The 18,612-nt window shown below is 40.3% G+C and overlaps 1 long non-coding RNA gene across 5 annotated transcripts; it reads right to left on the bottom strand.

The window, feature by feature from the left end:
- Positions 1-7,867: 7,867 nt before the first annotated feature.
- LOC127161153 (uncharacterized) lies at positions 7,868-14,833 on the bottom strand. 5 transcript variants are annotated; one of them, XR_007826965.1, is made up of 8 exons: positions 14,641-14,833; positions 14,031-14,147; positions 11,727-13,139; positions 11,228-11,479; positions 10,800-11,102; positions 10,114-10,434; positions 9,436-10,003; positions 7,868-9,302 (listed from the first exon to the last, which is right to left on the bottom strand). It is a non-coding gene; the product is annotated as an uncharacterized LOC127161153 (long non-coding RNA). The 5 variants fall into 5 exon arrangements; XR_007826967.1 differs by having other exon boundaries at positions 7,868-9,273; XR_007826968.1 differs by having other exon boundaries at positions 9,498-10,003.
- Positions 14,834-18,612: the final 3,779 nt, after the last annotated feature.

Here is an 18,612-nt window from a genome sequence, read left to right as displayed (position 1 = left end):
CCTGTCCTGGTGTCTAGCAGCAAACACCACCCACTTTTTGTCATAATCAAGCAGGTTATGCCAAAGTGCCACAATGTCATTGACCTGAAATTTTAAGGATAATTTTAGTGCTGGGTTTGAGTCCACCTAAGTCGAGTCCGAGTCAAGTCCGAGTCTTTAACCAATCGAGTCCGAGACGAGTCCGAGTCCAAAATGGAAAGAGTCGGACTCATGTCCGTGTCCCAAAGGGCCATGTCCAAGTCGAGTCCGAGTCCAAGGAAACAGTACTGTTTGTCCAATTAGACACACCTAAACCAGCTAATCAAGCTCTTAGGCATACTTGATTTTTGATTTCACATTTCACACCATCTCATAATTGGTGTCCTGCTCTGCTTAGCAAACTTAAAGTCACGTAACAGAAGTTATGGCTGACGTATGTATTGTGACATATTTCAGAATGTGAAGTTTTAGAATGTGAAAAATTGTAGGGCGGGACTTGAATTTATTAATCAGTATAGGAGTTGTATAATTTCAAGGGTGGGGGTAAAGGAGTAGATATCTTGGTGAATGGGACATTAAGAGCAGAAAATGCACCTCTTATCTCTGATTATGGCTGTGTTTGTTTTGGGTTGTATATGACAAATGGTTAGACCTTAGAGAGGGCATTTTGAATTTTTCTTCTTGGATGAAAATGAGGCTGTGAAGGATAAACTTAGTCTTTACAACCTTACACCTTAAACCACTTTACAAGCCAACTCACACCTGTTTTATTTGTGAATGTATGTATAGTTACATTAATTACAATAAATTACATTATGTAAGAAATAATTGATGAGGGGCCATTGAATTATTAAAAAATCATGCACACCCAAGGTGGTTTTGGACCTAGAAAAAACCTACTGTCGCAAAGATGATAGAAAAAATTATTTTTCTTTGAAGCTATAAACTGCAACCATGTTTAAATAATAATAATAATTTCAATCCAGCAAAAACTAATAAACTAAGTAAAACATTATCAATTTTACTGAAGGCAAGTAAACACTCCAACTATTATTTACAAGCAAAATGATAGATAAATATATTAATCAAAAAATACAGATGAAATAGTATTTTTATATATAGTATATATATATATATATATATATATAATTTTTAGTTTTTTAAAGTTTTTTAAAATAAATGTAAAAATAAAACACTGCAAAATCGTCACTGTATGCATTAAAGGTGATTCATATAAAAGTTAATAAGTGATTCAGTGAAGAACATTGAGTGATTTTCTCTTTTTCTTTTGTTGTTTGATTAACATTTATAACGCGATCGGCGGCTGCAGGTTTACGCTGCTGTCGCTTTAAGATCTGACGCACAGATCAAATATTTTCATGCATCAGTATTTCTCCCAACCGTTCAGGTTTACTTAAAAACGACAAAAACTGCCTGCATTATATTTCAATAGTCTCCCAGACGAGCAAGTGTGTAGCAATAACAGAACCTAATAGAATTTAAGCAGAAGAGAACTTGGCATTCGCACACTGACTGAGAGGCGTGTTTTGTGAGCGTGCTTTGAGTGTGTGCACACACAAACCCGTTGGTTTTCAAGTAGCCTACTCGACAAGACTTAAAAACACATGAAAATACTGAATGTCACTTTCGTGATAATGCATCGAGTCAGTGATATTTTCATCAAATGTCCCTGGACTCGGTTGGACTCGGACTATTTTCCAAGTCCAAAAGGCTCGAGTCCGAGTCAAGTCTGAGTAAAAATGCATCCGAGTCCGTGACAAGTCCAAGTCCGCTAAAAAATATACTCAAGACTGGACTCGAGTCCGAGTACGAGTCCAAGACCCCAACTCCAGTTAATTTCATCATTTACTAATACATTATAAAAATTAAAAAAACAAAAGTTCTATTCATTACATTAGTTGCACTGTGAACTAACATGAAAAAACAATGAGATGCCTCGGCGGAGCTGGGCTAGTGCTGGCTGCACGCCGAGGCAGGATGTGTTTGATGGCCTCTGTCTGCTTCTTCACCGTAGAGAACTGCTGGGCAAACTGGTTTCGCTAAAGAGACCAGCCTGGGAGTTGGGGGCGTCAAGAAAGCGAACCTTCTCAGCATCTCACATCTCGGCCAGGTTTAGCCACAGGTGGCGCTCCTGGACCACCATTGTGGACATCACCCTTCCCAGCGCCTGCGCCGTGACCTTCGTAGCTCTTAGAGCATAGTCGGTCGCCGAGCGCAGTTCCTGCAGTAGCTCTGGGTCGGGAGCACCCTCGTGCAGATCTTTAAGTATCTTGGCTTGATAGACCTGCAGGATAGCCATGGCATGCGCAGCTTCACCAGAGGCCGTGTAAGCCTTCGCTAAGAGAGCAGACGAAAACTTACAAGCCCTGGATGGGATTCTCGGGCGGCCCCTCCAGGAGGCAGCGTTTTGTGGGCACAGGTGCATCACAACCGCTCTCTCCACCTGAGGAACCTCCGTATACCCCCTCGCCGGACCGCTATCGAGGGTGGTGAGGGACGGAGAGCCGACAGAGGAGCTTTCCACGATTTCGTCAACTCTTCGTGCACTTCTGGGAAAAATGGGACCGGGGACGAGTGCGGCCTTGAGTCACACCCGTTACCCAGGAACCAATCGTCCAGCCTAGAAGGTTCGGGGCTGGGTGGGGGAACCCACACAACTCTGATCTCTTAGGCTGCCAGTTGAAGTGCGGCAGCCATATCAGCATCCGCCACCGATTGAAGACTCGGCCGCCGGAGTGGTGAGCTCAGAAGAGGCGTTAGCTTTTAACGGCTCACACCCTCCTTCCGATGCTGCAGAGCCTTCCTTTTCCTCAGCAGGAGCTCGAACAAAAGATCCAGCCCGTACTGAGACGAGCTTTCAAAATCGTCCGGAAGCTCAATCGGTAAGCACGCAGGACGGACGGCCTGCTGGGACGTACCCAGCAAAACATCGCCCATTTCCTCTCGCTCTTCCTCAACGCACATTGCTGCGGCCTCGTACCCGGAAGTAGAAGGAGCGGGAAGCAGCTGTGAGCCACGGCTTCTTCGAAAAGAACATGGCTCTCGAGCAGAGGGTGCCCAAGGGCATGTCTTTGCAAGCCTGACAACCTCCCTCAGCGAACGCTGCTTCAGCATGTTCACGCCCCAAACAGTGAACACAGTGATCGTGCCAATCGTAGAAACCGCAACCAGAAGGACACGTACGGAAAGGCATAATGTCACACACAATCCGTACCGTGTAGCTCTTTTAGAGAAAATTTGGTCTGTTAGAGGAGAATCTTCTCTTGTAGATCGCCATCGACGCACCCAGGGGAGCTCTCACAACACTTAGCTGTGTTAGAGAAGGAAGAGACCGCTGCCTGCGCCGTAGATCCAACAGCGAAGAGGTGAATGATGCCGCAGAGCATGCGCTGCCCTATTTATACCCGGATGTCCGGAGCGTGGCCAGCTATGCAAAATCTGCACACCCAATTTCATTGGCCTTTTCTCAAACTATCAGAGGTGTTTGGGCTCCCAAGGGCGACCCCTAGTGTCGTACACTTGACACAACTCGGAGTGTACAACAGATAGTGAACCAAAGTCCCTTTAAGGCAAGTCATTTCACTCAGCGGCCATCTTTGAAATGCCTCTCAGGCAGGCAAGTGCAGCTTCCATATCTTTGAATGGGGAAACAAAAAACTGTTCATCAAGCTTACGATTAAATTTCATGTTTGAAATCACCAATGAAATCTGAGGAGAACTGCCTCATAAATACTGTTCCTTATGCTCCAATACCGTTAAAAAGCTTGTTTTTCAGGCTAAATGAGCCAGTGCGCATGCACAGTACTAAGCGCACATCTCAGAACACTGACTGTTCCTATAGCAACCGGGACTTCTTACTGCAGCTGCAGTGACGTGCTGACTTTACTAATCAACAATTGGCTCTTTCATTGAGAAAGCCATGATGAGCGTTACATTTTTCCCCATTCAAAACTGTACGAGTGACAAGTCTTTGGTATTCTATAGTCTTTGGGAGAACTCAGAAAACAAAGCAGACATGATGAAAGCGAATTTAAAGGAAGCTGGCAGCGGGGCTGTATTTGGCAGCGAATGTGGCCAGGTGCTCGCTTGGGCTGCAAGCCCCGAGCTAACAGGGGTGTGAGGCGGCGCTGTGTGTGACGGCCAATGCGGCCGAGCGCTCGCTTGGACTGCAAACTCCGAGCTAACAGGGACTGGAGGTGGGGCTGTGAATTGCGGCCAGTGGGGCCAAGGGTTAGAGCTCTGAGCTCCAAGTAAGCGCTTGAGCTGTGAGCTCCGAGTTGGGCATGGCAGACAGCGGAGTCTTGTAGCCGGTGTGGCCAAGTGCTTACTTGGGCTGTGAGCTCCGAGCTAAAAGAGACTGGCGGCAGGGCTGGGACTGGCGGAGGAAGCGGCCAATCACTCACTTGGGCTGCAGGCGGAGCCGCGGTGGAGGGCTGAGCTGTCGCTGGTGTTTGCCCTCTACAGGAGGAAGACGGTGGCATCGGCGTGACCGAAGGTTCGGGCCGAGCGGCGGCCGCGAGATGGGGCCTGGGGCTCGCTTGGGGTGACATGCGGGGAAGGCACGGTCCTGGGGCCGGCCGGGGGAGAGTCGTAATCGTCTATAGACAGGGAAGTTTGACTTTGCGACATGGCAGCAGACGGGCGAACCAGATGCTGATAAACTGTCAAATGGATAGAGGCAAGTCAGCTGTATTTAAATCTGTAGAGTTGATTAGCTTGAGTGAGCTCCTCTTGTGATAATTAGGCTAGGTATCTGACGCGCTCCTCCCAAACCTTCTTAATAAAACATCAAGTAAGTAAAAAGAATTTCCAGTATACCTTTTTTTTGTAATTACAGTGTACCTGTACAGTAAGGGAACAGTATGCGAAGTCTGGGAAACAAAGGGGTAACAACCTGGACAAAGACTTTTGCTAGTGATTTAGCAAAAACATACACAATGTAATAGTACATACACTTTTAATAGTACACCTATTATAAAATGTTATTTTATTCCAAAATGCTCATTTGGGACTGTTGGGTAAGTAAGCTGGGTTTATTTGACAATTTGGGTTGATAATCAGAACAGCTAATTAACCCGCAGGTGCTGTAGGAATGTGGACATGAGAGAGAGCGTGCACGCCACGTGGGTTCAAATGCAAACGGTTCTGTGGAGGATTTTGTTGAGTGTTTCCTTACAACCTTGAGCAGTAAAGCCAGTAACATCCTGTGGATTCAGAAGATCAAATTTGTTCTTTAATGCAAGTTATTCAACATTAAGCTTGTCAAAATCTTTTTGATTTAACTGTATAAGCTGTGTAAGTATGGAATTGCTTTGCTTCTTTCTAAACTTTTATTCTAAACTTAACTACACGGAACTGCACGGAACAAGGGGGGGGGACAAGTACCACTTTAATTTTTTAGTCCACAAATGTTGTACTTACTCTCCCTGATAGCACATGTACGTCTGAAAGATGTCTGTTAAAGATCATTTGATCTGGAAAGCATCTGTTGTGTACAAACATTTGACAGATGTGTGCAAGATGTCCGTTTTACATACATTTTAAATCATAAACATCTACGTCTATTTGACATCTCATAGGAAACGTCCTATACACATATTGCAGATGAGCAAACAATCTAAAAAGTATGTTATGCAGATGTAAATGCAGATGTCTAATAGATATATATCCAAGATGTATCAGGGCTATCAGGGCTATAACTACTTGGAACAAGGCAGGAACAAATTGGACTTAAACTAAATTAAATTGTAAATTTAAAGTTCCCGGTGGGCAAAGTAAATTGTGGGCTGTTATCTAAAGTGTTACCACTTTTCAGTACTCTGGGCTATTGTTATCAGGTTGTTAATAAACAATCTGTGTGGGTTTTTTACCTTGTTAAACGGTTGTAAAACAGTTACAGTTGTCCTCTGAGCCCGAATTGTGTTGTGAAGTGTGGAGCCAGACGTATGATACATCACATGTATTCAAAAAGATGTTGGATGCCACACAGATGATTCACCCATCAATCATATACCCATCATCCACACGGTACACAGTTATTTTTGTTGTTTTACCTTTAGTCATCATTTAATGTGAATTTATTTATTTACTTTTATTAGGCAATCAAATGAATAGCTGTAGTTCAATCATGTGAAACACTCATTTGAGAAAGGCCCTCTGGCTGTTTCAACACCTGTAAAAAGGCCAAAGAAGAAGATAAGCTACAGATGCTATCACTCTTTTTTATTTATTTATTTATTTATTTATTTATTTATTTATTTATATCAACAAGTGACTAACCACAGCATCAACAATGAGAGGTGAGAAATTGATTTTTTGCTATTTGCTTGCTACTGTAAGGTAATATCATTGTTTTATTTATAGATTTTATTTATTTATGTTCATGGTTTTGTATTTGCTATATTTCAGCTGTCGCTGAAACCCCACATTATAAAATGAGGAAGTTCATAGTATATGAAGAAAACCTCATTGAGCTGTTCAGGAAGTGTTGTGCCCTCTCTGCCAGCTGTGTTGCTGTGTAACTTTCCTTTTCCATTGTTGTCAGGTTTTTGCAGTCATTTAATATCATGTGAATCATGGGAATTAGTCACACAACCCACTTAATACACCAACGGAACTTTCTATATCCAAAAATCAACTGGCTGGAGCAGCCAACAGATGGAAAAGGAGGGATGGACATCTTGCTGTCATGAAGTTCCTCAGGGAAAGCAGACCGGGAGTTGTGCACAAGTTTGATGCATGGCACATGGGAAAAGGTGTGTATCATAATAATGCTTCAGATATGTGGTAGAAACTGTAGTTGAATATTTCAGTATTTATCTTACATACACAGTAAGGACAAGTGACAGGTATGTGTGTATAAGAGTTCCAATGCAAAAGTCTCTAAAAGAAGGAAAGGAAAAGGAAAAAAAAAGAAGAGAAATGAAAGGAAAAAAAGACAAAGAAATGGAGAAAGCAGTGATGTAAAGTATTTGAGTAAATGGACTTTGTTATTGTACTTATGTATTTTTTTGGCTACTTTGTACATGTACTGAGTATCACAAATATAAGCAAATTTTACTCTCTAATCGATTACATTTTTGATTGAATATATGTACTCTTTACTCTTCTACATTTGAACGGACACTTACATTACTCATTACATTGTGATTGTGCGCGACAAGTCAGCATCTTTATCTGCCATGGCTAATTTCTTGGGCGGAGAGATCATTTCTCAAGAAACCATTGATAAAGCTGTACTGCGATTCATTGTTATAAGGTTTAACAATAAGGTTTCATTAGTTAACTACTTTAGTCAACCTGAACAAAGAATGATCAATAATTCTACAACGTTGAATAATCTTAGTTAATGTTAATTTCAGCATTTACTAATACACTATTAAAATCAGAAGTTCTATTCGTTAACATTAGCTGCACTGTGAACTAACATGAAAAATCAATGAGATTGGTAAATACTGTAACAAATGTATTGCTCTGTTAATTAATGTTAATAAATACATAACCCTTTACGGTACACAATATAAAAGAAATGAGGAAAACATTTTTTTTTTTTTTTTTTTTTTTTTTTAATTTATTTATTTTTTTTAAGTTTGTTGCCTCAAGGCAACATTGTACCACAACGGTATTTTTTCATACAAAAAAAAAATATATATATATACTTTTATTTAAACATAAATTTCTTTAATCAAACATTTGAACAAACACATTTTTGATTTATTGCACATCTCATATTTAACAAAAAAGTAAGAATTCATACCCAAATATTGCTTTCAGGCAACACTGTGCCATCGGGATCACAAGTATAACCAAACTATCATATCTGTTATCATACTAAAACATTATAATTAGTGTTGTTTAAAAGTAAAAAAAAAAAAAAAAAAAAAAATCATAACCTTATGCTAATGTGTAACTTATCCTTACAAGCATGCATATACACACACAACATACATGCATGTAAAATCTCCTTCCTCACTAATGACTCCTCACTGCTTGTGAAAGCTGTGGAAGCACTTCCTGTCAACAGAATATGTGCAGATATTGTATATGAATTACAATTCTTATAAATGCATTACAATATCATGCAAAAATGCAAATACATTTAGATAACTATTTCTAACTTTTTTTCTTACAAATATCATATACATGTATTCTGTCCTATAAGCCTGGTATGGCCATATGTGATTGCATTACATTACAATGTTGCCTTTGTAATTTCCTTTCATATATTTGATGAAATATTTTGAAAAGTTTTTGAAAATTCTTCACTAACCAATGAAGGTGACAGATTTTTTGTCTGCACTTATATATTTGAAAATTTATGAAAAATGCACCTTTTGTTGGAGAAAATATGTAGTCATATGACATGTGCTCCTGAAAGTGGAAACAAAAGGTGTGTTCGACTTAACACAGCGCTGCACAGCTCAATTAAATTTTGACTTGAAGCAGTGCATGCTGGTTAGAAATTTTGTCCGACTTGAGACGGCGCCGATGACTTGTGATTGTCACGTGTGGAATCAAAGTACCGCGATAATAATTCAAGAGTCGGCTAACTCAGCCGGCGCAGTTTTTTCAGAGCAGCTGCAGGAGCTCTGATGACGACACAGCTGTTTCACGATTGGCCTGATTCACCGCATGACAACGATCACATGTGTTTCGGGTTTATTCTAACATCCTCCAGTCCGATAATGCTCACAAATCTGTGTTTTTAGAACAGTAAAAGTGTTTTTACTGTAGTTGCAATGTTATATTGAGTTAAATGCATACCTAACCCCACTTTATTAGTATGTAAATAGAATATGTTTATGTTGAACATCATTCATTGTTCATACATACATTGTTCAGATGGCGCTGTATTAATCAGTATATGAAAATTGTTTCTGTTGTTCATGAAAACGCTTTTAAACATTGTATTTGAAAAATATTGCACTTAATTCCCTTCACCTGAGTAAGCAAACACCACGAGAGCGTTTCTAACGAGACCAGAAAGTGTCAGCTTTGTTTTCAACGCCGCCCCCGACTGCTCTCGGCTATTTTCATTGACCATCTGTAGCCATGGTTCATGTTGAACAAACAAGTGGCTAGCATGATGTGGCCTGTGAACTTTGCAGGGGGCTGGAAGGTAGGAACATTTTTCCTACCGATCACTTTCAAACTATTAGTGTTAAAACAGTGCACTACATCACTTGCATGCGAGAGGAGAGAGGATGGCTTGGTGACCACAGGTGCTGCTGCTCGGTCCTGCTTCCATCTGTTCAGGCCTTCCAGGAGATACAGCTGAAAATACAAGGTATTTGCGTTGGTTTCTATGGAAAAAGAGTCCATGAAAAAATAAATTTTATAAAGAAGCATATCATTAAGGGAAGACTGGGTACTTGCAAATAGCATAGTCTAGTTTTCTAGTTTTCTTTTATATTCTTATTCTTATATGCCACAAACCTGTAATGAATCTCTGCAAGTGACAGTGGAATAACTCAAGAAATGTTGAGCCCCTGGCACACCTGTATTTGGTGAGAACTATGTGTCCCTTGGTAGTGGTGGTGCTCGTCTCTATGTAGAGCGTCACACCTGGCACATCCTGGAGGCACTTCACGTCTCTTTTGAACACGTCAGATGTGCTCCATCCGCACAGTGTCCAGCAGAGGTACACCTAGAAGATCTCTTCCTTTTTTCTCCTTTAACTCTTGCAAAAGGTGCTTGATTAGGCAGATAGTAGTCTCTACTCCACAAGTCTTTCGGCAGCAGAAGAGGGCCAAATCTTTCTTTGTTATCCGCCTGTTAAACGCACCTCTTTCTCTTCCAGCTGCTCTCTCTTCGCCTGATGCAAAAGAGCAATGTCATGTGGGTCCCACTCAAATATGCATTCAGATAGCTTTGCCATGAAGGCAATGGGCATCCGTGGTGCACCCTGCTGCCAGCTGTCGCATAAAGTGTCATATGTCCAGCCTGATGTTAAGGTTGGGCCATTCTCAAAATCGGGTCTGAAGCTTGCCCTGTTCTTTGTGATCTGAAATCAAGAACAACACACAGAACATTAATGACACATTGTGTGGCACATACAGTCTGGATTCAATACAAAAGTTAACCCTAAAGTTAAACATGTAAATTAAATTCTACCTCCTTTGTCAAATCCATTTTTAAAATTGACCCAAAAGTGATGCTGGCCTTAATGTGATCCAGTCGGTTGACAATATCCTTCCCATTAACAGTCAGTAGCTATTTGCTGGTAGGGACTTCAAACAGCTCTGGAGGCTCCTGGAAAACAACTGGCAAGAAGCTGGGGTGGTCAACAAAGGCCGCACATTCCCCCATGTAGTGTGCCAATCTGTTGAGCCATCCCTCTCCATGGTTCTCCTTCAGTTGCTTAACCAGTCGGGGAAGGGCTATTGCTAAGTGTCCTCTCCCTCAGCAGACGTATGACACGAATGTCACATGCATCTTTAAATACAAATATAATTATCTATCTGTATAAAACTACATCAGTATATGTTTTTACACAGAACACCTTTTTCCATCAATCGCTGTTAATTATAAGGAACAATTAGTATGGAGTTAAATATGATGTTGTGTGATGTATTTAAATTCTTGTAGGTCAAGATGAGGCAGAACAGTTTCTTGTGTGGCAAGTCTAGATGGTTCAGAACAGTCTGGCTGGTTGACAAGTAATTGGTTCAACAGATAGTACACCTGAGTGTCTCGGACACCATGAGGTAATACCAGTCAATGTTGAGGACCTTGCAAGCACTTTTGTGGATGCTGTAACCAGTTAATTGCTTCCCACAGACAGGACATTGCAGACTAACCTTCCATTGGTGGTAGGGCATCCACACCAGCAGCCTGTGTGTGAAAAAAATGGTCTGGAGCTGGTGCCTGGTGGTAGATAAGGGAGGGGACTGGAGGCTCACACCAGAGTTTTAAGTCTGACCGAAGTCTGCCAGTGTGAAAAAGTGTAGATGCTGTCCACCTCTGATCTTGTGAGGGGATTGTCTTCCTCATTTCAGCTGGCAGTGCACAAATGGAAGAATCAGCAGGAGCTGAAGATGGAGCAGGAGCCAAAGGTGAAGCAGCAACTGCCACAAATGACTGCCAGAAGCTACAGGATCACCCTAAAAACATATTTCATATTTAACTTTCTAAGTGACTTAATGCTATAGTGAATTAATTTAAATATTCAGTATGTGTCTTCCACACATACAAATATGCCATCTATAACAAAGAAGAAGTGATTTACAGATGCAGAAGGGCTGCTTATCATGGATGGAGATGGAGAAGCACTGGCTTTGGCAGAGGATGGAGATGGACTGGTTCTCATAGGAGATGAAGACGGACTTGATCTCCCAGAGAATTGAGATGGGCTGGCTCTCACAGACGATGAAGCAGGCCTAGCTCTCCCAGCAGTGGAAGGAGAAGTGCTGGTTGTCACAGTGGTTGTAGCAACAGAGCTGTCACTGTAAGGAGATGGAACTGATGAGACAGGTGAGGTCTGTAAGGACACATAATGGATATTAACATAGTACCTACAATCAGTCAGCAAAATAATAATATAATACGGCTTTCTGTGTGCACAACATAAATAAAATAAATAAAAAAGTTGGCATGTCCATTGTGGCAGCCCTAATTTTGAGATTTACATGAAAATACAATAGTTACCATGAATCTGTTATTTGAAAAAGTGCTTAATCTTTAAAAATTAATCACCTGCTGACATTATTGATATAATAAATTCTTACCTCGCTGTTGGTATTCACTACAGCATCTCTTCCCAAGCTGATGCTAGCACAAAATATGCTTGAATGCTGCAACCTGATTGGTGGAAGGATCTGTCAATCTGATTCATGATGTTGGCCACAGTGATTTTTGAAAGTGGATTCGAGATTGGTCGATACATTATTGGGCTTTCGCTGCTGGCCAAGACAAACCAAGATGGCGATTACACAATGCACGAATTTGCTATTGGTTGATACATTATTGGGCTATCGCCACTTGCCAAGCCAAATCCAAAAAGGCAATTCACTGATCTATTATTGAGATGGAAATTTTATCATTTTATCATTGGCCGAGCATTATGGAAATGGTAAGCATGGATTGGCCCGTCAAACTAGTTGATCCTGTTGCAGGTACTGCCACGACTACCTAATACAACTGCAGCATACTGTCGCGAATTTAGCTCAAAAGGGAAATGTATATAAATAATTACAATTAATTATGATTAATTACAATTATTTATACCAGCTGCCAGTAGTAACTGTAGCAGGATTAATTTTCCATCAACTGATCTGTTCTTCCAACGAACATTCATTATAATTTTTATATCAACTCTAAGAAATTATATTTTCTTGGCCACAGTAAATAACTTTCTTAAAGTACCATTGTATTAGAGCATGTAGCTCGAATCGGAATCGTAAAGGGACATTAATTTTGCAAGGCAGAATGAGAATCAAAACTCATGTAACACAAGAGCTTTATTAACTAAGTACTGACACATAACTAATCTAAACAAACAAACATGAAATCACTCATACATGGGGGAAGGGTCAGTGAAAGGCCATTAAAGAGAGACAAGATAATGAAGCTATGAGAAGAATCAGTTAACCACCTGAGTGAAACCATCAGTGCTGTCTACAGCTTATACTAAACCTCTGTTTTGTTTAGTTAAATGTACAATACTTGCATTGCCTTGGTTGTTGAACAAGTGTCCGAATGCAGTCTCGGATGAAAGTCTTAATGGTTTGGAGCAGTGGTGGTTTTGGAATCGTGATCACGTTTTTCCGGGTCTGAAGAGTGGTGAACTCCAAAGATGTTCTGACTCAGTGGTGACTGGGAGTTTCTTCCCATGTGAAAAGTAAAGAAGAACCAAGAGCTGAGAGGGACCCAGCTGAAGTCCTGTGATCTTTGGGGAATGGAAAGACAAGGCCGCAAGGTCTGACGCACGCTTAGGGAAGTCCTGAAGAATTCTAGCTCATCTTCCTCATCCTCTTAGGTTCTAAAATAACCCCTGACTGACTGAGTTGAGTCATGAAGATGAATTCCAGGGCTGAGTGAAAATGTCTGGCTCTTTGTGGTCGAGAGCCACAGCTCTATATGTTGGGGCCTTTCGGGCTTGCCGGGCATGCCCTGTGCAGGCTCAGGCTTCCCGTGGAAGCCTGTAGAAGATTTTGCAGGAGTGAAGAAGAGAGAGAAAGAGGGAGGCGATCAATCATTTGATGCCTTTAAGGTCACTGGGGGCTGCGCCTCCAGGAGGTCCAAGAACCAATAGTGACTTTCACCTTTGGAGGGAAAGTTTAAGACTCTTTGTCTGTGAGCATGGTATTTTGCATATGTAATTCGATTGGGTGTCGATGCAAAAACTACTAAGGATTTTTGAAACACTAATATGCTGCAAAGGTATCAACATATATTATACACTACCATTTAGCTGATCAAAATACGAATTCTAAGAGATCAAACAGGGCATAGGTAAGTTATACTACACTAGAGATCTATCATAACAAATGCAGTGCATAATGAAAAACACAAAATTACAAGGCAGTAATACTGTACACAATGACCTGGGGCTATGTGCGATCAAAGAAAGGTTTGTCTGTGAATGAATGAAAGTATTAACTTCCTATAGCAGTATGTTTCTGTTTTTAGAGAGATCTAAGTAGGGGAAGATTCTCTCTACATACTTGTAGGTCGTAAAGTTTATCTGATCTGGCTGAGGGCCTGGTGGGCCATTGGAGATGTCCCAGCAGACAGTGTTGTGGATTGAGTGAGGGTGTCTGTGATTATTTGTTAATTCAATGAAACATCGATTTAGTAAATCGAATGAACAATTATGTGTCTGATTGGCCCAAACACTACAATACAGTGTTTATGTAGTTTAACTCTTAAATGCATGAATGTTTCACCAATCACTATTACATATTCTGATCTTTTGCGACCTGGACGTATATATCCAGCACAGATGGATCTCTAACTGCTGCAATAGCAAAAAAATCTCTTGATATTTTAAGAACAATTACAGAAGAACAAAATAAAGCATATTTCGTTACCTTTTGAAACTTAGAAGAATTCAGTTTGAGCAGATGATTTTACCATCGCCCATTATCGTCAGAGTGCACTTTCACAGTACATTCAGCATCTGGCTCAAATTCACAACCCTATACACTCTACAAAACATTAATCAGAAAACAGACATTCTTTTATATTTTATTCTTGTTTTATTGTTCATAATGAATAGATTGAGGAAAACTAAGAAAGCTGATATCAAAATGTAAAAAAAAAATGAAGGAGGAAGAGGGTAGTAAATGGGTCACTAAAAACCCGAGGCATGCATTTAATGGTTAAATATTTTAAGTAAATACACTTATGAAATCACTAGGTCATAGATAAAATCAGTTTATATTTTCTTAGATTTCATTGAAGCTTGTAAAAACTTATCCAGAACATCTCCAAAATGGCAAGTCTTCTGGCAGGGATATCAAACTCAGGACCTGGAGTTTATTTCTACCCCTGCTACAGTTTTCATTTTAAGGACTTGGAGGTCCTCAATAAACATCTTCATCGAGATCTTCTACATTCTCTTCACTTTTTCATGCAATATAAATTGGTACAAACTGCTTTCATTGCAAGATTTCATGCACTTTATCAGGTTCAACTTACCTTTCTCTTGCATGAATGTGAGGGTTCAAAGGTTCAAATTGATAAGGCAATGAACCTGCGCTATCATCAACCCAGTCACAGTGTAATTCAAGGGATTCTGGTGGGGAGAAGTCTTCCACTTCAAAGCTGCTCTCAGAACCATTGTAATTGCTGCTCTCTGCATCGCTCTCCATCTCACCAGGGTGTGTGCGCATGTTGGTTTGCAAAGTAGCTGTCTTTATGTGCGTAAGGGAACTCCCCTTTTTATGCAGTCCCTTCCCTCTTTCCTCTTCCTAACCCTCCCACCTTACTGCTGATACCACGCCTTTTTGGAACCTTTTTCAGAGGTGTGAAAAACACTGCTGAAACAAGGGGGTTTGATGACACTTTAAGTGTCATGAATGCTCTAACTATTAGGCCATGACTGCCTAATACAGTGCTTCTGTATAGTTTAAATATTTTAAGTAAATATACTTATGAAATCACTAGGTCATAGATGAAATCAGTTTATATTTCTTAGATTTTATTGGAGCTGTGTTCCCCTTCTGTTCCTGTCCTGTACCTATGTTTGGATTTAAAGCCCATTTGTTATAATTCCTCGTCCTTGGCTCCTTCCTATACACAGCCTGACAGAACAGCAGACCATAAAAAAATAACGGATGAAGAAGCACTGTGTGGTTTGCGGCACGGCGATTGGAGGTTGGAACGGTATGTGGAGGAATTCCTCGAGCTTGCTAACCAGCTGAGCTGGCACGACGCTCCTCTAGGTGCGTGTTTTCAGCTGGGACTGGATGACAAGACTATCCGTTGCAATCTTTCCTTGTGTGAGTATCCCCTGATCGAACTGATTAATCTCGTCCTTTATTTAAACGGTTCTAAATTCGAAGTCGAAGAAAGAAGGGAGGATTATATGTCTCGTCGTCTGGCCCCCTCTGGAACACGCCGCGTCATGCCGGCTCACACCTTGCCAGGAACCCCCACATACCGTACCAACGGCTTGGACCATCTACCCCGCCCCAAACGACCCCGCGTCATCCAAGGCTCCATCCGCTTCCTCAGCCCGGAACTGCCGGCCGCGGCCCGCTCAAGGACTCCGGCCGTGGCTCGCTCAGGCCGCCGGCCTCATATATGGCAAGCCGTATATATATTAACCTCCTGGGGTTGACGGTGGGGCCGGCGACGCCAATTGCATCTGTTCATGACACGAGCAAAAAAAACTAAAATGCTCGCTCATTTTTGATCGTACATATAATAATAATACATCATTTAAATCTGTAGAGAGTCTACCTTTATTTGTGTACACTCACGATATCAACAAAACATTATGCTTTTGCAAAACAAAGAAAATAAACAGGGTGCGCATTCAGCAGTCTCCGTCTCCACACATATCATTTTGAAATGCGTCAGTAAAATGAACTAAAACTCAGCAAATACGTGACACACTCACACGAGAGAGATATCTATAGAAAGCTTGATATTTTTACTTTTAGATGAAGCCGAAAACAAATATTCTCTGATGAAGTAATCCGTATGAAACCAACTCCATGTTCAATCTCTCCCATATGCTTCATTATTTTTAATTAGATCACGCCCACGAGTGAAAGTGTAATCGCCACGTGAGGGTGCGCGCCAAACGCAACCGCCCACATCACCGTAAACAAAGCACCGATACTTTTCCTTTTCCAAGTTCGTCTGGGCTACTTGTCCTTTCTGTAAGAAGATGCGCTGTGAGGAATAAGAATTTGGAGGAAGAATACGACGTGACACATGGCGCGATCCATCAGAGGAGATATTTACGTGAGTAAGTCTTTCTTTTATCAGCCTGCTTGCGTTAGTTGTTATTGGGTTACTGTGACAGAACTTGTACACATTTTACTAGTTAGACTTTTTGTTCAAACTATAATTCATGACTACAACAAGTGAAACATCATGAAGTACGTTTCATTTCATTGCAGCAAAATGTCTCACTCGGCCCATATGTTTTTAGCCAGATCTGAACCAAACCAGAGCCATAACTCCGCCGTTCACGAGCCAAGTAATACATTTTTATGTGGCCCATATATGGGCCTTATGTTTCATTTTAATAAGGCTGAGTTCTGTTAAGACCTCACTGCCCTAATGTGGCCCATATGCGGCTGACTGTGTATGTAAAATTCATATTAACTAGAGAGTAAATCACACACTCAACAACAAAAATGTAAATAAAATAATTTACTTTTGTCAGTGCAGGTTAAATGTGCTTTACAGTTACTCAGTATTGAGTTAGAATATTCTTATAAATAAGAATATTAAGAATTAAGAATATAAAAAAAACACAATTAATATTCAAACCAAAAATTATGAAATGAACAAATTTTTAAGAATATTCAACAGATATACATTTAGCATTAAAAATATATATTAAATGGACAAATTTGAGTCAGAACCAGTTTTTTAGAACAAATTACATTAAACTTGAGTGTTGAGTAGAAAAGTGTTGAGAAGAGAAGAGTTGCTTGAAAGTGTGTTGGTGTTATTAATGCTGCAAACTGTCTAATGGGGGTCAGCAATGCACTGTTGTTTATTCATTCTCTCTTTCCTCCCATCATCTTGGTCTCCAGACAGGTACAGCCACTTTATAAAGTTAATTTCATTGTCTTTATCTGAAGTCCTTCCAGTTAGGGGATGCTGCCTGACAGCACCTACATTGAAGGGAAATTTAATAATTATTATCAGTAGTACAAACTGAAAGGTAGACCTGCAGGATTACACTAAAAATCAAAATGCTCAACAATGTGGGATAACCAAATACATGTAATCTGGTTCATACATTTTCAATCTATAATTACTTTTTGCTTATTATATATTATTCACACAATGGCAACAAATTATTTATGATTATCTTATAAATTCTTTTTCATCTTTAAAATTTTCTTTTCTACTGCTAATATAAAGTCTTAAAGTTTTGTGGACATTCACACAAACACCATTTACTAGGCTATACTTACCTCCTGGGCATAACATTACAGCATTTGACTTGAAATACAAAAAATATTTCAATTTTCTAAGTATTTTCTCAACATTGCATCAAGTACTCATGAACTGTGGAGTTATGGCTCTGGTTTGGTTCAGTTCTGGCTAAAAACATATGGGCCAATTTTGGGCCGGCGAACAAATACTAATCTGGGCCACACTTTATCTGTAGATAACGGCCAGATCCGGGCCAAAGAAAATTTGCTAACTGGGACATCTATAGAAAGCTTGACATGTTGTCGATCACTTGAGTTTTTGAAAACTGCTTAAAATGGTTAAAAAAAAAAAAATGGGACTATGAAATCGGGATTACTAGGTTACATAAAAGCCCATTATAAGAAATATAAGATGATTTTTCTAATGGCTTCGACTGTTATCTTTTACGTCAAGACAGCCTGTATGTTTTACCACACCACACCACATCTAATAACTACAAACATTGACACATAATCATGAATATTTAAATAAATTGACTTTAAAATGCCAAAATATCACTTACCTGAAGCACTTGTGTGACAGAAAATCCATGAGGGAATGGGCGCTTTTTGGTCAAATTGACGCGGTCATCATAGCAACCGAGGTGTGGCCTGCCAGACATCAGCCAAACTTGATGCGTTTTCCAAGTGTAATCCAAATGTTAGCCAGAAGTCGATGTTTACCAGTGTCAGCCATAGCTAAACCTTACTTGGTTCTAATGTGTTTGTTGTTATCTGGACCATATACCTCAAAAGCTGTGAACCAAGCAATAATTTCCTGCACATTTTAAACTTATGGCAAAACATATACGGTAACAATCTGGCCCATATCTGTTCAGCCATGCCATATCTAAGCCATATGTGCCAGCTGTCGGCCACATTTGGTCCAAAAGCTATTGCTATCTGTATTGTATAATGCATACAAAGCATGCTTATTTTTATGATTTAATATCATATTATTTAGTTACTTATTTATCGTATAACAATAGGATGTAATATGACTGTT

The sequence above is a fragment of the Labeo rohita genome, unplaced genomic scaffold (assembly GCF_022985175.1).
Source record: "Labeo rohita strain BAU-BD-2019 unplaced genomic scaffold, IGBB_LRoh.1.0 scaffold_564, whole genome shotgun sequence".
Lineage (NCBI taxonomy): Eukaryota > Metazoa > Chordata > Actinopteri > Cypriniformes > Cyprinidae > Labeo > Labeo rohita.
The sequence above is the reverse complement of the archived record's forward strand: the minus strand, read 5'-3'. Positions and strand labels throughout refer to the sequence as shown.